At 35.4% G+C, this 20953-nt stretch overlaps 1 long non-coding RNA gene across 3 annotated transcripts in view; it reads left to right on the top strand.

Moving 5' to 3' along the window:
- Nucleotides 1–20953, top strand: part of LOC144381569 (uncharacterized) — a 116212-nt gene that overhangs the window by 39896 nt on the left and 55363 nt on the right. The window contains exon 3 of one of the 3 annotated variants that reach the window (XR_013446933.1): nucleotides 393–566. The exons of the other annotated variants lie outside the window; for them this stretch is intronic. This is a non-coding gene — a long non-coding RNA (uncharacterized LOC144381569). Of the gene's footprint in view, nucleotides 1–392; nucleotides 567–20953 lie in introns of those variants that run through there. 3 annotated transcript variants of the gene reach the window in all.

The raw sequence follows: 20953 nt of genomic DNA on the forward strand, positions 1-20953 counted from the left end.
CACATTAATTATCATATCATCTGCAAAGAGTGAGCTTGACTTCTTTGCTGATTTGGATGCCTTTTATTTCTTTTTGTTGTCTGATTGCTGTGGCTAGGACTTCTAATACTATTTTGAATAGCAGTGGTGATAGTGGACATCCCTGCCATGTTCCTGACCTTAGTGGGAAAGCTCTCAGTTTTTCCCCATTGAGAATGATATTCGCTGTGGGTTTTTCATAGATGGGTTTTACAATATTGAGGTATGTCCCCTCTATCCCTATACTCTGAAGAGTTTTGATCAAGAAAGGATGTTGTACTTTGTCAAATGCTTTTTCTGCATCTATTGAGAGGATCATATGGTTCTTGTTCTTTCTTTGATTAATGTATTGTATTACATTGATTGATTTGCAGATGTTGATAAAATCAATGCACAGAAATCAGTGGCATTCCTATACACCAACAACAAGACAGAAGACAGAGAAATTAAGGAATCGATTCCATTTACAGTTGCACCCAAAATCATGATACCTAGGAATAAACCTAACCAAAGAGGCAAAGGATCTGTACTCAGAAAACTATAAAATACTCATGGAAGAAATTGAGGAAGACACAAAGAAATGGAAAAATGTTCCATGCTCATGGATTGGAAGAACAAATATTGTGAAGATGTCAATGCTACCTAGAGCAATCTACACATTCAATGCAATCCCCATCAAAATACCATCAACTTTTTTCAAAGAAATGGAACAAATAATCTTAAAATTTGTATGGGCCCAGAAAAGACCCCAAATAGCCAGAGGAATGTTGAAAAAGAAAAGCAAAGCTGGCGGCATCACAATTCCGGACTTCCAGCTCTATTACAAAGCTGTCATCATCAAGACAGTATGGTACTGGCACAAAAACAGTCACATAGATCAGTGGAACAGAATAGAGAGCCCAAAAATGGACCCTCAACTCTATGGTCAACTAATCTCCGACAAAGCAGGAAAGAATGTCTAATGGAAAAAAGACAGTCTCTTCAACAAATGGTGTTGGAAAATTGGACAGCCATATGCAGAAGAAGGAAACTGGACCATTTCCTTACATCATGCAGGGCTTTTAAAACTATGTTGAGAAATTTGAATTGTACTCCACATACAGTGGAAGCCATTAATGAATTATGAATAGAAGTTGACATGATCCAAATATGATTTCTCTGGCTGCCTTGTGAAGAATGTGGAAGGTAATAAGAATGAAAACATAGAGTTAGAAAGATGTCATAGTTCAAGCCAGGAGAAGTGATGATCTAAAGCAAATTGGTGACAGAGGATACAACTATAAATCTGCTGATGAGTTGCATTTGGGGATGAGAATGAAGAATGAAACAAATAATAAATATGGATTCCTGATTTCAACAAGTGGAAAAGTGGTGGTATGTACTGTGATGAGAAATATCTGGGGAGGGACACAGATTTCAGATGTCAGAAAAATGTTCTTTTTGGACAAGTTAGTTCTGAGATGTTGGTAAGACATTGAAATAGAAATAACAAATAGGCAATTAAATGTGTGCTTTCTAGAGGAAATCAGACTAGAGATATACATTTGTAACTCCTAGCCTATGAATGACTTAAATGTCATGAGAATAATGGGGATGATCTGGAGAGAGTGTGTAAAGAAAAAAAAAGAGAAAGTGAACACATGTACTAGAATAAACAAGAATATATGGCATCACAGGACTCAAAAAAGAAGTTTTTCAATATGTATCATGAAAAAGATGCTTAAACACAACACTTATGTGATTAAATTGAATTAAATTTTACAGCCTATAAGTAGTCTTTAAATACCTTTCAATATAAGAGTCATGCAATCTTCATTGTGGTGTCAAAAGACCGGTCTAACAATACCATCTGGGAGGGCCTGAAGGATAAGTGGTCATGGACAATTTAATACGCTAAGACCAGAGTGTACACTAGAGGAAAGGAGCATGTTAGAGGCAGAGCAATGTTGGATTACATAATTCTGGAGAGAAAGGAAAACAGAGGAAAATGCAAGGTTAATATTCTCAAAATACATCAGTGAGGGGGGAAATAAAATTGGTTGTTATCAAAGATTTATTAAAGAAACCCTTTACAAAACATACAGAAGCAAGGAGTTGGATGATTTTTTTTTTAAACAGATTGGTAGGGATGTACCTCATGAACATCCTGTTGGAGATATCCATAAAATGTTTAAAATAAGGGGTCAGTCTATTTCCCAGATAGGTACCTACTAGTAGATTCCATGGTCATAAAGATAGCATTTAAAAGGGTGGGTATAGATACTCTCACTAGACTGACGAAGCTATATTTAATGACAGGCATGGAAAGTAGTCTCAGCAAGAGCTAACAAAGAAAGCTAAGGGTATAATGGGCAATCCAAGAAGAGTTGTCTAGAACAAGGCAACATCTTTTCATCAGGAGGAAAGGCTTCACAAAGTCAAGGATTGGAAAAGACTGCAGAATTTCAGACATTTTTGTTTAGTGATAAGAGATAAGACATCTTTTAATCTTTTGGGTATTTTTCTTCTACATTTTTAGCTTAATTCCTCCTTTCCTTTTTAAAACTACTTTTCATTTCAACATTAAGAATTGAGATAAAAAAAAAAAGAACTGAGATGGATTCTATCAAATATTTTCGGGGGGTTCAACCTGGCCAAATTAAGTCTACGTGCACTTTGGGCCTAAAGAATTCAATAATATCAAACACCTGTTTTTTCTTTCTTTCTCTTCCTTCCTTCTTTACTCTCTACCTCCCTCCCTTCCTTCCTTCCTTTTCTCTTTTTTTTCATTAAATAACTACAATTAGCTGATTTAATGATCACATTCCTTAAGTGGTAGAATTACTCTTCTGAATCAGCAATGGCCATGCATCTGCCAATTTTTGGCCCACTTCCTGTAGTAAATGGGAGGTGGGTTGGGTTAACTTTGAAATTTTTCAACTGTGTAGTTTCCAACATTTGCTAAATTTTCCAAAATTAATTAAGTAAATAAGTAATTGAGTAATCTTAACATACTGCCTTCAAGTCTCAGCTTTTCTTGAGCTGGAATTGGTACAGAGCAGTTAATGGGATTTCTCAGTGGTTCCTCTATACTTATTTCTAAGATGGACCTTCTTTATGCATTTCTTTCTACTAAGGGCTCTGTTACTTGTTGTGATCTTTATGTATTTACATATGTGAAGACCATAAATTCATTGAGATTAGAGCCATTGTCTATTCTTATCATAGTCCTAGAAACAGGTAATAGTGTTTAGAATACTCTCTGGGGTGAAATAAATGCCTGTCTGCTAAATTAACGAATGAGGAAGGAATTCAACTGAAAAAGAAAAAACTTAAAAAATGACTGAGCATTTACAAAACCAAAGTGGACAGTGCTGATAACTTTGAGCAGTATCATATTTTGCAAAGAACTTCCCCTGAACAAAGTCAGTTGGCTACAGGCACTGGATAAGGATGTTCAATTTCGTTTTTCTTAAAGTAAAGGGCACATTTCTATCTTTCAAACAAATTGGTGCAATTACTGGAACCAGATAGAATTACTCTGCTTGCTATTGTATGTGTTCAGTTTCCCAGAATGTGGAATATACCTTCAGGGATTTATTAACAACTTTCTATAGTCAGGCTATTTTAATGTTATGAATGCCCTGGACACTGAATCCTCAAGGTATAAAAAGAGTTTTATTTCCAGAAGTTTTTGCATAGCACTCTTATAATTGTGATAGGAATAATGCAAAATTTAACTCATAAATGTTCGTTGGCCTTTTTTCCTTTCCACAAATCCTCTGACGAATATGCTAACACTGTCTGATTGGCCTTCTGATCCTTATCGTGGCATTTGGGATAGTAAATTATGGCTGGGGTTGCGGGGTAGTGTTAAGGGGGGTGGGGAATGGTTGAATTAGAGAAGTGGAGATGTAGAAGGATTTTACATTTTATGGGCAGAACATAACTGGCAGGAGAGAGAAAAATAGAACAAAAAGTAGAGAGAGAAAGGAAAAGTAGAAGGTGAATACATATAAACTACAGATAAATTTGTGGAGTTTGAAAGGGGGATTATTAAGAGACTGGGTCATCTGCAAAGTAGGAGGGACTTAGAGGAAGCAGCCATGGGAAAGATGATTTAAAAATATTACAGAACATAATAAATATGTTCCTCTCTTAGTAGCATTTCAGAATACACATTTCAGCAATATCAATTGTGTAAGCATTTACAAACATCGAAGAATACAGTCATCCTCAACTTTTAGAAAATTAAAAAAAAACACTTAGTCTTATAAAATGCACTTTTACTGATCTCCTTCCCTCCCTCCCTTCCCTACCTCTCTCTCTTCCTTCCTTCTTTCTTTCCTTCCTTCCTTCCTTCTTTCCTTCCCTCCTTTCTTCCTTCCAACCTTCCTTCCTTCCTTTCTTTTTTCCATGTTTCTCTATTAAATGAGTGAATAGACATGAAGTTATTCAAACAGGACCTGCAATATCATTCAATAAATGGTATACATTATTATGTGCCTAAAATACAATGTAAGGATTTCATGATCCTTATTAAATCAGAATAAAGAAAACATAACAACAGTTTAATCTTTAGAAATCTTTGATGATGATCCACACCATGGGAAATATCATGCCAAATCTTAAAATAAACCTAAACCCATCATATCTATTACATAATTTACTTTTTAACCTATACAGTTGGTAAAATATGGGAATCTGGATATTTAGACATGGGGTATGTGTGTATTAATTAGAATAACAGCATTTTCTTTAACTTTACCAAACTATTCAAAAGAAATATCTCATGGATTGAAAAATGGGCAATCTCTATGACAATTTAAATACAAATTTTCAAACTATTCAAAAGAAATATCTCATGGATTGAAAAATGGGCAATCTCTATGACAATTTAAATACAAATTTTCAAACTGGGACTTTTGAAATAGCTAATATTAACCACTAGTAACACAGCTAGCTTATCTTTTCCATCTATTCTCTTTTCTATCTTAATTTGATTCTCATTTTAGCAATAGCTTAAGTTGAACATTCTTTATGAGGTCTCCTATAATGAATTTCTCTGCTGAAAGCTGATAGCCTTTCTAGACTGTCTTTGACTCTTGTAATTAAGCAAATGCTGACTTAATTTTTTCATACATATGTGTGTGCATTTGTTCTTATCTTGTAAACAAAATTATAAATGTCTTCAATGAAGTGTTTTTTTGTTTTTTTTTTCACACAGCAAATAACCAAATGCCTGGCAAATGATAGGCATTTACTGAAAATTTTTGAACTCATCTAAAACTTTCTCCATTTCTCAACTTCCATGTTTAATTAGTTAAAAATGTCTGGTCACTTTTACTTCTCCAATATCTGTCAAAGCACTCTCTTCATCTTCATTGCTGTTGTCATTGTGTTATATTTTTATATCATCATTTCTCACAAGGGCTATTTCTAGATGTCTAATTGGACTCTCTATTTCCTTCTAGTCTGTCACCCAGTCCACAGTCAGAGGTAGCATCTTAAATTGTAAATCTCATATTTATCTTCTCTGAGATTAGTAAAAGATACTACTGTTAATAAGAAGATCTGAAAGCACAGAGATTTGGAGAAGATAAAAATTCATTGTTCTCTCAAGTAATAAGGTAATACTCACAGGGTAATCTAGCCATTCAGGACCTTTCTATGTAGTGTTCACCATTTACTAGGATGTCACTTCATTCACACCACTGTGCCTGTTTCTGATATCAGGAAAAGAGAAAAAGAGAATGGAGAGTAAGCAGCTTCCTTTTCAGACATGTCCTATAATTTGCACACATACCTTCCCTTCACCTGTTATTGACAAAAATGTATTCACATGGCCACACTTGAATGCAATCTCTAGCTGACAAGTATTTTATTTCAAAAGGAAAATTCTTCCTCAGCCAACCCCTATAAACACAAAAGTACCTTTATTTTCATATATAAAACATCCTCAACACACACACACACACATTCTAGGAAGACATCCCACCATCCTATCCATGTTCTCCATCCAGTTCAAGGTCCATTCACAATCTCTGGATGAGGAACAGTCCATTCCATCAGGTCCAGATGTGGCTCCTTAATGTTACGGTGACCTCTACTTCAACAAATGGATTTATCTACTTCCCATTATGCTTAATTTACAAAAAAAGGAGTATGAGCAGAGTAATTGCATTAAATTCTTTACTCAGAAAACTGAAAGAATGAGGAACACATAACAGTCACTGTTCTGTAGTGTTATCAAATTCTGCTTGGCGGAAATTGTGAAGAATTGTTCTTTGGCAGCTACTACCACCATCTGCGATCTCAGTTGCCGCTGCTTGTTCATTGTTTTCTGTGTCCATCTCTGCAGTTGCCACTGAAGAGTATGCTCTGATAAGATCTGCCCAAATTTGTCCTAGTACAGATTTGTCCTTTTTTGGGGGGAGGGGTTTAAAAGACATAGACTTTTGCAAGCTAGGATTATGGTTTCTTTGGCAACATACTTCAGCTCTTTAGGCTTCCAAATATATGCTTCCAGTTAGTTCCATGTACAAGTGCCTTTAGCCAAATACTTTATCTAAATGTTTCCTAAGCTTTACATCTTTGTGCTGAGAATATCCCCCTCTCCTTCAAGCTATTTGTGATTACCTTGATGCCACTTGAAACAAGATGCTTTGTGAAACTAGAACAACCTGAATCTAATATTTACTACTGAGCTAATTCCCATTGGGTAACAAAGACATTTAAACAGAAGCTGTGAAACTAGCTTGAGGTCACAATGATAAATCCTGCTGTTTGGGGTTAAAAAGTAACTGGTCATCCCAACACTGGAAAACCTCTAATGATAAAACCCCTGGTCACGTTATAGTGCAGTGCATGGCAGAATCTTCCATAGAAGAACTATATCTGTTGCCATCTCTGCTTCGGTCTGATTCTTTTATAAATTTGTATTTCTGATGATACCTTGCTAAATGCTGTAAGATGAAAACCAAAAAAAACAAGAATATTCTAACATTTTCTAACCACTTCTAGAGCTACAGATTATGTAGAAATGTGATCGCCTTCCAAATTGTTATAAAATGGTTTAATATTTTCCACTACTCACCAGGATCAAAAGCTTTCCAGACTATGGTGTCCATATCCTTGCTGTCCAGCTTGTGATTCTGAAATTGATGCCATATACTTTAGGATTTTATTACAAAAGCACCTAATTGCCAGATACCATTTTTTTCTATTGCATAGGAGGGAAACTAAATTTCTACAACTAATAGACCACCAAATACAGTAGTTTATAGAAAATAGATGTTAATATATTTCTCAGCATAATAGTTCAGGGGTTGGTGAATGGTCCAGAAAGAATTAGGTTGCTCCTCCAAAAATTGTCCATGGATTCAGAGTCCTGTCTTCTTGCTCTGCTTTTGTCTCAGGTGTAGCTTTCATACAAATGATTGTAGCCAGCTCATCATGACCAGAATAACATTCAGGTCCTCAGGAAGTGAGAAAGGGAGTGGAGGTTAGCAACTGCTTTTTAAGGCCATGACTTGGAACTTGCACATGTTACTTTTTCCTCATATTCCATTGCCAAGAATCTAATTTCATAGGTATATCTGTGTGAAGGAAGAAAAAAATAGGGTCCTCTATAGTCTTTTCAGCTAAAAGACAAAAAGGGGAGGGAAAGTCTATTGATAAAGAAACAAAGGGGAAAACAGATATTTGAGAGATAGAATATAAACTCAAATCCTAACCCTTTACATTGCATTTGTTCCTGACAAGACAAAAGGATAATACACAAACTATTTAGCATGGTGTACCAACATCTCCATGGTCATTCTTTTCAAATAATGAAGCTGGAAGGGTGTGATAGTTTTCATATATTTCATTCTATCAAATCACTTTACCATTAATTTGTCTGTTTCTTTTTGCTGTAACAATGACAACTCAGTAACAACAACTTACGGTCCCCTAAATACAAGGTGTCTTAATTGGTAATAATTGCTAATTAAATGGAAATTACTTTAGATGAGTTCATGGAAGAATTATGGAGGCGGAAAAAAATAGCAAAAATCACTGTTTTAGGTAGGGTGGCTTCTATAAAATCTATTTCTCTGAGTTATTTATTAAAGCAATTTGCCATCTAGAACTACCCTTTGTCTCTGTCACACACTTGAGGAAATCAGCCATTATTTTAAAGTAATGTTGAGACACAAGATGCCACTTACCATAATAATAAATATTTTACTCTGTGAGCAGAGAGCAATGAGTTGGAGGGTTCAATTAGGACAGAGAAGGTAGGTTCAACTTGTTCTTTGATAATACAGGTTGATGCAATGGAGAAGTCCAAATTTCCTTTGATTTGAGTGAATTTGCCTCAGTGAATTGGACTTTATTATGTTCCAATTTTAAACAAGGAATCCTGAAATGTATGTGGCACAATTTTACCATAGGACAGTTCCTTTTTGTGAAAGAAGGGATCCTTCTGCCTTCTTAAGAATACTGTAAATGCTCTTCAAGGAGCTGAAGAGGATGAACCGGTAAATTTTATATAATTTATCTTGGTTTAGTATACATAACTGGTGTTCCTGATTTAAAGTGTTGTTTACATTTTTAAATTCTCTCCATTGTGCTCTTCTCTGGATTAACATAAATATCTAAGACTTTTAAACAAGATAATTTATGTAAAAACAAGACTTTTGAATATAAGCCTGTCTTAAGTCATTAGAATTAGTGTGAAACCTTCAGATTTTTACCATTAACAGATGAAAATTCAAGATTTTTTTTAGCTATGTTTAAAATCCATTCAAAACATGGCTTCAAATTTGAATCAGATTTAAATCTTCCAGAATTCAAGGGGATTCATATATCAAAAGTACGTTATTTGATTCAAAGGACATTATAAGTTAAATAAGGCTTATAAAATTTTACCAATCAACAATTATATCACAAAAAAGAGCATTCTGGCAAATTTAACTTTTATTATATGTTAATATGTTGTGTTTTCAAGGCATGGAGTACTTGGACTCTAATTATTTGTATAAATTTTGTGGTTTTCCTAGAAAACATTCTACCATTCAATCACTTCTGCTTCTGTTGAATACAGAATGGAAAAAAAAAACAAGGATAATTTTGTTTATAATTAATTTTTATATTTTTATATTAATACTTGTACATATTTTAAGCACAAATTTATGATGAAAAGCTTATAATAGAACTTAGCAGTAGCCTGTCTATCCATTCATCTGTTCCATACACACACAAAAAAGTAGTTTGTCCTTTGAATCTACTGTTTTCAACTCTTATAAAAACTATTTAGATAGAGGCTGGTTTTTATTTCCCTATTTATTAATATTTTCAATGCACTGAAAGCCATTATAATATCTTATATTATCTGTTGATTTGTTATTATTATAGTTTTACACTCTCATGTATTATTTTGGAACCCCCTTGCATTACTACTTACTGGTTTGCCTTCAGTATTTGATTAAGCATGTCTTCTAATAGATTCCCAGGAAAGGCTGAGTGGAGAATAAAATGTTGACATTTCATTGTCTGAAATTACCTTTATTTTGTTATTTTCCTTGGTTTGCAGTTTTTGCAATTTGAAGATTTTAAGATAAAAATAACTTCATCTCAGACTTTTGAAGGCAGTGCTCCATTCAAACTTGATTCCCAATGTTTTTGAGTACTTTAATGCTATGCTTGAATATTTATCATGACCTTATTTTTACCCTGTGAAATTCTAGAATTGACTACTCAGACCTGGTGATCTATGATTTCAAAATTATGTTATTGATGCATCTCCTTTTCAATTCATTGTATTTGGACTTGGTAGGCTATTTCCATTTGGAGTTTTATACCCTTGAGTTCTAATAAAGGTTCTTATACTATTTCACTGGAAATTTCCTCCCCACTGTGCTCTTTGGAACTCTTATTAATCAGATGTAGCAATTACTTCTTCAATCTTCTAACTTTTCTTCCTTATTTCTCAACTTCTTTTCTTTTACCCTTTGAAAGATCAACTTTAACTCCTAAATCTCTCTAATGAACTTTTATAAAATTTCAGCTTTCATAATTTTATTTATGTATTTTTTTTTTAGAGAGAGAGAGCGAGAATGAGCAGAGGGGGAGCAGGGACAGAGGAAGAGGGAGAGAGAGAGAATCCCAAGCAAGTTCCACACCCAGCCCAATACAGGGCTCAATTTTACGACCCTTAGATCCTGACCTGAGCTGAAATCAAAAGTTGGAAGCTTGACCAACTGAGCCACCCAGGCACCCCATCAGCTTTCATAATTTTAATTGCCAATTGATATTTCTTATTTTCTTTTGTTTCTTTTTATAGCAGCATATCATTGTTACACAATGCAGTATCTTACCTCTCTGATAGGTGATCAAATTTTCTTTGAAATTTTTCTCTGCTGAATGTCTCTCATGGTTTCCTTTGCTTTATTCCCCATTTACTTTAGAAGATTTTTTAAAAGAAATTTATACTTAAGGTTAAATATCTAAAAAACTAATTGCAAATATTCCCCATGGGTGGACCAAGTTAGTCAAGTGGTGAAATCATTTGTACTCTTTTTACCATGGGGTTTACTTCCCACACTTAGTTTCTGCAAGATAATCTTTTAAAGACATTCTTTTTCTCCAGAGAGGGATCCTTTACTCTGTTGTGACAAGGTTGAGGGGGGTGAGTGAAAAAGAAAAGGAATGAGATCAGGAAAGAATCCCACCTGCATTTTGGGTCCTTGTGAGATCTGGGGCTACAAAATTCATTGTGTTAACTTTCAGTTATTCTTTCTTGCCCCATCTTTTACCTCTGCTTTTCTCTGAAACCTTTCAGGTTCAGGTTCTAAAACACATTGCCTAGGACTGGTGGTGAAGGGGAATGTATCCAGGTCAAATTAGGAGTCATTGGGGACCTGGCCCCCATTCTACTCTATTAATAAGCATTCAAGCAATACCTTTCGTTTCAGCATCTCCCTCCACCTCCCCCTTGTCTTCCACCAAAGTTGTCCTCTCCAATTTCTAAGATGTTAATTTCTGCAATGTGAAACAATTTGTTTCTCATCTGTGTTATCCTCTGCAAGCCTCACTAATCTGTTTTTGCTCTTCACATAGGTCTAAGTTACAAATATCCTCTAATTTCAACAAATTTGAGCATTATGTTATAATATGTTTCCACTTATTTTATTACTTGGGAATAATTTTTGAGCCTAGGAATGATGTTCAATATAAACAAAGATAGTTGAGTCATTTGTAAGAAGTATAACCCATAAAATGATATTATCTGCTCTTACATTGTCTTGCAGAACTAAAAAAATAAAAATCATATTCCCATTCAAGCGTTTTCCTCTCCCTGTAAAATAAGCAAACCAAAATCATAAGAGTTTACTCATCCATTCTATGGCTGTTTTTTTTTTTTTTTTTACTAATGTGCCAAGCATTGTGCTGTTGACTGGGGATTCAAGGGTGAGCTTTGCCATCTGGTGTGGGGTGCAGACAATTAAACAGGCAATTACACACTAGTGTGGACATAGAACAGTGTTTTATAGGAGCTCGTAAGAACAACATCTGTCTCAGAATTACAGGGTCAAACAAGGGTTAGCACCTAGTGTAGAAAATTGTCTAAGCTGACATTTGAGTGATGAGTACAAGTTAGCCAGGTTAATTTTGGAGGGAAAGAATGTCATAGCAGAAGTATGGAAAAACCTGAAGGAGAGAGATAACAGAGCACATGTAAAGAAATGAAGGAAGTTTAGTAAGGCTTCTGGGAACTGGCAGTCAGAGACAAGGTCAGGACAGAAGCCTGAAGAGGTGAGCTGAGGTCAGATTCTCAGTGCCTTAAAAGTAATGTGAATGGGTTTGAATAGTTATTAAAGGAAATAGGGCATTCCTCTGAGGTGAAGTAGATGGTGCTGGGTGGGAGAAAGTGTTAATAAAGGTAAAAAATGTTAGCACATAATTGATGTAATCCAACCTAGATACATTGGAGGCCTCAAATAGAATTATAACAGAGATGATAGAAAGAAGTATATAGAGCAACACCATCATTTTAATAATGCACAATTAGAAAACTAAGTAAAATAAGAATATTTTTTATTTCCCCATTTTTACTAATCTTCATGTTTAAAATTCAATTTCTTTGTTTTGCAAATTGTCAGCAGCAATTGAGGATCAGCAGCAATTGAGGAACAAGCTTGCCTAGCTAAAGGAATTTTTAGGGATCTATGGCTTAATCTATTAATTGTCTTGATCTATCAGAAGAACAATCCTGGGGTGCCTAGGTGGCATAGTTGGTTAAGCATTTGACTCTTGGTTTAGGCTCAGGTTGTGATCTCAGGGTCATGAGATTGAGCCCCGAGTTGGGCTCTGCAATCAGCATGGAGTCTGTTTCTCCCTTTCCTCCTCCCCGTGCCAAATAAATAAATAAATCTAGAGGAAGAAGAAGAAGGAGGAGGAGGAGGAGAAGAAGAATGGGTGATACTGATGGGACCTCTGGTACTCACTTTCTGCTGAATGCAATTTTCTAAGTATGTGTGTAGGAAATTATACTTCATTGACTGTAGATCATCTATGGAACCAGCAGTTAATGAACTATACTGTCAATAAATTGTGAAACTCAAAATCAATAGACTTTAATGATTTTAACTCGTCAAAATTACCTCATTCCACAAAATGTCACATGCAACTTTATAATTTCATGAATTAGCATTTCTCTTAGACATAACATTTAATGAAAATGTAGAAAATAGAAATTATCTGACAAGCAATAAACAATTAAAAAATATTATACAACTTAAAATGTCAGACATAACCTTGATAAGGAAACATGAGTTAAGTTGAACATAATAGATTTAGTTAATATTCCATTATTTTGGAAATTAACAAATTAATCCAGAAATTATTATTTTTACTAGGTTCCAAATCTTTGTTTCAGCATCATTTCCTTCCATAAAGTCATCCCCATGATGAGGAGTTATAGAGCAGTAGGTAAATTAGTAGGAAAAAAAAAAAACCTGCCTTTATTTACCATCTACTATATGCTCAGACATAGTGAATAGGTTTTGAGAGATACATTTAAGACATATTTATGTTATCAAGTTCCCAGTGGAAAAAAAAATGAGATCTCTGCTAGTCTACATATCATACCAATAAAAGAATTAACAATCACCCAAATCAGTAATTGCCCTATTATTATACAATCAGCAAGCAGCAGAGCTAGGGTTTGGAATTAGGTCTGACTGCCTCCATTATTCATGCTCTTTCTACCATCCCCAGCTGCTCAAATTCTTTAAAATAATACCTTAATAGAGCATAAGTTGGGAGAACAATATTAATGGCTTTTTAAAAATTTTTTTGATTAACTTTCTTATTTTTGTGTGCTTTACTTCAGTATTATTTGCATATTCACTAACCATTTATTCCTCTATCAAAATTATTTATTGAATAAATTAGTATAATACATTGCCCTGCCTTAAGGAAACTTTATGTCTGACTTGAAAAGTTAATTAACATTGTGAGATGAGAATAAAGTGCCATCACAAGAGAGCATATTACCAACAGCTAATGACACTATACACATAGGAATGCTTTTGGAGTTTAGAAAAGGACAAGATAATTGTGCCTAATCAGGCATAACAAAATAATTTTTAAAAAGCAGAAACTTTATAAAAATAAATATTCCCCAACCCCTCCCAAGATCACTCTTGTAGACTTAGCCTGCTTAATGATTCCAAAATGCTTTTACCTATCTTTGATTTAATTCATATTGCATGTTTTATAAGTTGGATTCTGACATTGCTTGTTGACATAAGTAGGCTCATGTAACATGCAATCTGCTTCCACAAATTCACTACCATCTTCAGTACAAGTATGCAGAATCACATGCTCCAATAAAACACAATCCTCCTCACTTTATCAGACACTGTAGAAGAGAGTGGAGTACAATAGAACAAAACACAGTAAGGCAGTGCACATCTTAAGCAGAAACATGTAAAACAAATACTGTACATGGAAGCCCAACTTAGTCAACATCTGCATTTACTTCATACAAGTTTTATAATGCCATCACACACTCCTAATCTGTCCCTCTTCCTTTGCTTATCTATAACTTGCATAATTAAATCAATATAAAGAATTGTATCTGTCAAATCACATTTTTTCACACACACAAAAACAAATATTATAGCAATTCAGATTTTCATGAAATAAGCCACAATGAGGATAAGAAGATAAAACTACTTTTCATAAGATAATAGAAGAAGGGTAACTGGGAAGGGTGAGAATCCTCTCTGTCTTTTCCCTTTTTATTTGACAGACTTTGTGGCTTGGTTTCCTCCTATGAAACAATAGTATCTCAGCAAAGAGAAGTGCTAAACAGAAAGCAAAGATTAAGTGAGGTGGCTGACAGCATTGGGTAGGTTTTTGAAACCTTGAAGTCACAAGAATTGGACAAATAAATAAATATCACCAATACAAAGTGCGACTAAGTTTTTGGAGATATACTTCACGGGTTCCTCAGGCAATTGCAGACATTAAGAGACTTCAGTGGAGCCTGGGTGCAGGGGGATGGGGTAGATCTGAGGACCACTGAGAAAACATTGCCTCCATGTGGGGATATTTAAAAGAGAGGCTAGGAAGGTTTTGAGATTACACTGGAATGGAGTTGGTGTCACTCTTTCACGAAATCACAATTACAATTTCCATCTTGAATATTTACTCCATGCCTGGCGGGATACTAGGTTGTTACATTCACTATCTAATTTAATCCAATCTTCAAAACATCTTTACGACTAGGCATTTAACAACATTTTAGAAACAGAGAACCATGTTTCAGAAGAACGAAATAACTTTCCAATCTTAACCCAGAGAGTAAATAATAGAATTGGCATTTGGACCCAGCTCTGTCTTATCCCAAATTATGTATTTGCCTTTCTATATGATGATGTTAAATCATCATTGAAATGTTGGCCCAGGCGTTCTGTCCTAATCCACAGAAAGTATTCATATAATATTAAGATATGTAGGAGCACCTGGCTAGCTCAGTAGGTAGAGCATGAGACTCTTGATCTTGGGTTTGTGAGTTTGAGCCCCATATTGGGTGTAAAGATTACTAAAAATAAGATCTTAAAAAAATTATATTAATACATATAAACATTTTTGATAAATATATAATATTAATTTCCTATTTGATTCAATTAATGATTTTTAGTAGATATAATTTTGGATTTTCCTTCTTGAAAATGCATGCTACTGCTTATTTTTATTCCTGATGTAAATACTTAATGGAACAGAAATGTAGCGGAAATACTACAACCCTAAGAAATTTTCATTATTCTATTAAGCTTATATTACTAATAGTTTAATATTTCAAGATGTTTTTAGGGAGACACAGATTTCACTGATTAAAACTCTTTGGTTTTAATGACAAAATGATATTCACAACAGCTCTTTCTTATTTGATCAAAAATTAAGTGAATTTCTAATGTCAAAATTTTGTTGTTAACTATTTACATTCTCACTTTGTTTTTGCAGACTTATGCCAACACTTTGGCATAAGTTTGGCTACCTCAAGCTTGAATATTACTTATTTCCCTTAATTTGAATTTGTGCCAGAGCCTTGGGTGAAGTTGCCCATTACTGTGTTAAACATCTTCAGTTCCTGGTCTACTCAGAACACCTTCAGTCAGCAAAAGGATTACTTATAATTCAGTGTGAATTGCTAATTATCCTCATTTAGTATACCCTGCCATTTTGCCAAGCTATATATTCTTGAAGAACTCCATCTGATATCAGAGACGACTGGATTGCTAAATATTCACCTACCAGAATTTAGGAATTACTGAGCAACTGGTGAAAATTATTCTCAAAACTACCATAATAAATAAGGTGAAATTTTCTCTTAATGTGTCCAAGAGCTTAGCACCTTTATTTGCCTACTTTCTAGCACTTCATTAGAATAATGGGAGTTTATTTTTTTCACTTTTCTCTGTTTCAGTAGATTCTCTTTTAAGCTCTAGTTTAATTTGTTTCCTCTATCTACATTGGCTTGTGTCACCTGACGTCTTCCCTTACTTTTTTGTTGTATCTTTACTCTTTATTTTCCCTTCTTTCATAAATTTTCTTTCCTCTTTCCTATTACCTGTGACAAATTCATGTTTAACTTGCTACAGAATCTTCCCTACAATCTCACAAAATATTCAGTTTAATATTAATTCCCTTCCCCTTTTCACAAAATATGTAGATTAGTTAGAGGTCTAAACTGCTCTTGTCATTATTTTTCTGGCAAGGACAGATTCTGATACTTCAGACTCTGCTGACAACTTTTACTGCCTCATCCTAATGAAAATCCTCCACCTCTTATTGTTTGGCCTTTTTCCATATTTATTTTGAGGATTCCAACAAAGCAGAAAAAATACTTAAATAGTCTGCTTCCCACCAGAGTCTTCAGGACTATTCCGTTTCTTATAGATACATTAAACTTAATTCTTTCAAATCCATCAGAAAGCTCATGATTTCAAATCATGATTTTAAAGTCCAAATCTAATTTAATCAGGGAAATTTGTTGAAGTCTTTCCCAAATGTATTCTAAAATAATTATTCCGCAGCTCTCCTATTCGATAAGGGCTTACTAGTTTTGAAATAAATAAACTTGATTTCACCACTCAATATATTTCATGACTTTATCACAGATCAATTTAGAAAATTATATTCTACAAGACATTACAATTAATAATGAAAATTGTATCTCATGCTTTCTTTAGGCTGTTCCCAATGATGATGATTAAGATCAGAATTTAAAATCTGACAGCATACCCTCCAGAGCCTATATCCAGAAAATTACTATTTTCTATTCCTTAGAGCAAAGATTCTAGATTTCTTTTTCCTTTTCTTTTCTTTCTTTTTTTTTTTTTTTTTTTCCCAGAAGCTGTTTATTTTCCATCAACCTTATTTCCACTTTCTGTTTAGAGTCAGTAGAAGAGCTTCAGACTGGTCAGTAGTCGTCCCCACACTCAGGCCTCAGCAGTGGGAGCTGCAGACCAGGCCTCAGGAGGGAACCAAGGGCCCTTAGCGCACCGAGGGCACCAGTGCACCTTCAGACCCCACCACCACCTCGGGCTGAGTAGCAGTGAACTCTGGAGCTGGGGCTGTGCATTCGGCCTGAAATGCCTCCTTGCTCACAGCCTTTCCAGCAGCAGCCTGCTCTTCCTTCAGTCTCTTCGGGATCTCTGTGGAAGCAGAGAGCTGGTGTGACTTCCCGGGAGAGCTCACGGGAACCGGGACCGCAGTGCGCAGAACTTCCCAGCCGGCGTCCGCCTCCTCAGGCCCACCGAGTTCGCTCCCTGTGGTTGTGCAGGATGGCCACGTCCACATCAGTGGAGGAGAGTCTGTCACACAGAGCGAGGGCAGGCAGGTTAACCTGAGATGCCTCTGGAGAGGTTGGTGGTGAGCACTGGGAGCAGGAACCACCAGAAGTCTCGGCTCTGGAAGGCTGCCTGGATCTGGTTGTGGACGGAAGGTTCCAGCAATGAAGCAGCCCGCAGCAGGAGCGGTTCCAGGGGCAGCAGCAAACTTCAGCGCAGCCCGCTGGCCAGTATTCCCGGGGGATGTGACATGACCTCATCGGGTTTTCAGTGGCAACAAGGGCAACAAGGGCACGAGCTGCCAGCAGAGCTTCTCCCAGGCTGTCTTCAGATTTATGGTGTAGACGCCATTTTCCTTTTGTAGATGTACCGATCCCTTTGGAAGTCAAGGTTGGTGCCGTCTAAGTGGATTCCTGCTGTAAGAAATTTAAGGAGATCCCCTCCTTCACTTGTAGGACATCAAGGGCTCTAGACATTGTGAAAATTTCCCTTTAAGTAAGGACAGAAACTCAGAATAACACTGTATGGACCCCTCTCTGGGTAAGGCAAAAAAAAAAAAGCCTATATTTCTTTTTGTTTTCATACTTTTCAAAATTTCTTTTTTAATTTAAATTCAGTTAGCCAACTTATAGTACATCAGTTTCAGATATAGTGTTCAATAATTTATTAGTTGAGTACCCAGCGCTCATCACATCACGTGCCCTCCTAATGTCCGTCACTCAATTACCCCATCCCCCCACCCACCTCCCCTTTATGCTGAGCGAAATAAGTCAATCCGAGAATGACAATTATCATATGGTTTCACTCATATGTGGAATATAAGGAACAGGGCAGAGGATTGTAGGGGAAGGGAGGGAAAACAATGGGAAGTCATCAGAGAGGGAGAAAAACCTTGAGAGACTCTTAACTATAGGAAAAGCATATATTTCTTAATTAAATTTTAAAAAGAACATATTAGATATAAAAATATAACTCCTGCTTATTTTAAAATAACCTGTAGAATTATAAATTTGGCAACGGAAAGAGCATTAACTATGAACTTATCCAATTCTTTATGCATAATGAAACTAAGGCACAAAGGCTAAGTGACACAAGAAAGTATAGCTCTTTTGTTTGATGAGCTCCAAAAATCTAGGCTACTATTTACACACAAAATTTAAAACACTGATATTTCTTTATGTACTTTAGCCTATTAAAACCCAAATTAAGTGTTTTTATAATTATAAAATGTGAAGTGATTCATTAGATATCACTATTTATGGACAGCATTGCAATAATTTCTTAATAAAGAATGATAGAGTACTAGCATGCTTTTCAGATACTGGTTTCTTCATTGATTGTCCCATGTACTTTAAATTATAGAAACTTTATATTCCTTAGATCCTTCCTTATTTCTAAAAAGTACCTTGGAATGATAGTTACCTTCTTTTTTTTCTTTTTTTTTGATAGTTACCTTCTTTTCCACATTCTTTTACATATTTTCCTCTTTTCAGTTATTTAGTGGATGATATTTGTTTGTTGGCATCTGAATACAGTTAATAAATACCTGCCATTTACCTTATGATGGTACTCTGAGAGTCTCTCGAAATGGGATGCTAGCACAAGTAAACTAGTGGGTGTGTTGTAATAGATATATTTTGTTGGATACTGAAGAAGACAAGTGGAGGAAAAATGAACTCAAATATCGTGCAGGTTGAGAAATATCTATAATTACATTTTCATTTTTTTTTTTTAAAGATTTTATTTATTTATTTGACAGAGAGAGACACAGCGAGAGAGGAAACACAAGCAGGGGGAGTGGGAGAGGGAGAAGCAGGCTCCCCACTGAGCGGGGAGCCTGATGCGGGGCTTGATCCCAGAACGCAGGGATCATGACCTGAGCTGAAGGCAGACGCTTAACGACTGAGCCACCCAGGCGCCCCTACATTTTCATTTGTATGCATATTAAATGTATTTATTTGCTTTCTTTAGTGGGATAAAATGTGAACAGTTAGAAATCCTTCTTGTTTCATTATGGGATACACAGGCCTGGACCTTTAAGATTCTCTTTATATGTGTAAGGAAAAATGGGAAATTCTAATACTTACTGATTTTTGCTTTAACTTCAATGTATATCCGTGGATACTTAATTACTACCATATTTATCAGTAAGCCTAAATATTATAATGTATTTTTTCACTTTCACATGAAAAAAATGAAAATGACATCATAAAATCTTCACAAAATGGTATGTAATTTTTTTAAAAAAATAATTTGATTTTAATAATAATGATATTAGTGGGGCACCTGGGTGGCTCAGTTGATTAAGTGTCTGACTCTTGATTTTGGCTCAGGCCGTGATCTCAGAGCTGTGAGATCGAGCCCCAGGGTTGGGCTCCCCGCTCAGCAGAGCGTCTGCTGGAATCTGCTGGAGATTCTCTCCCTCTGCTCCTCCCCCTGCTCACATGGTCTCTCTCTCTCTCTCTCTAAAATAAATCCTTAAAGAAAAATAATGATGTTAGTAATACTTGTTGGATTTTATGGAATGCCAGGGAGTGTGGTACTCACAGTAAATGAAAAAGTCTACGTCTATCTCAAAATAATTGTTATTTATGCACTGTTGTCAACTCCATTTTATAGGTGACGAACCTAAGGCTCATGTAGTAATTTCTCTAAATTTAGATATTTTGTAAGGGCTGGAGTTGAGATTATAATCCAGGCAGCCTGATTCAGGGTCCATGATCTGGCCTCTGTGAAATGGGAATTAATGTAAACATTGTTTTATTCTTTTTCCTGTTACAAAAGTCCTGGTTTCTTCAATGAACATCATTTTGAAATTGAAGGGAAAAGATCAACAGTGATACAAACAAAATTTTCCAGAGAATAAAAAGAAACTTTGTTCTATTGTTTACAGAAATCCAGATATTTAGATTGATACTGAACATGTGTATTAAACAGATGGCGCTGTAAAACTGTTCTTATTTCTCTTTGCTGTACTGCCCTGAGTTTGAAGAAATAATAGATTTTTAAAAATTACACAGCTCTTGCCAGAAAATGAATTCTCAATTTCAAAAGTGGTTATTGATTGTAAAATGTGCTTTATTTTGTGTGGCTATGTTTTGAAGTACAAATCTCAGGAAGTGTCTCAATTATAAAGTATCTGCATCTTTTTTTTTTTTTTTTTTAAAGAGAGAGAGCTTTTTTTTTAAGATTTAACTCGTTTATTTGACAGAGAGGGCACAAGCAGGGGAAACAGCAGAGGGAGAGGGAGAAGCAGGCTCCCCGCTGAGCAGGGAGCCCGATGTGGGACTCGATCCCAGGACCCTGGGATCATGACCTGAGCCGAAGGCAGACGCTTAACCAACTGAGCTACCCAGGCGCCACAAGTATCTGCATCTTCTGAATGTTAGCTTCCTAAGCAGCTGAAAATATGCTATGTCCACTAAAAGCTTCCTGTAAAATAGGAATTTCAGGAATAAGTGAATGTGTTCCTGAGACCATAAGCAAAATATAAAAACTAGAATTCATGTTTGAGTCCATGGTTCTATAAAGTCTCCTTCATTAAATTGGGTTTCTTTTATGTAATTTCTGAAAATGAAGCTGAGTTCTAGCAATGATGTGAAACTGGA

This window comes from Halichoerus grypus, chromosome 4 (genome assembly GCF_964656455.1).
Source record: "Halichoerus grypus chromosome 4, mHalGry1.hap1.1, whole genome shotgun sequence".
In the NCBI taxonomy this organism is placed as follows: domain Eukaryota; kingdom Metazoa; phylum Chordata; class Mammalia; order Carnivora; family Phocidae; genus Halichoerus; species Halichoerus grypus.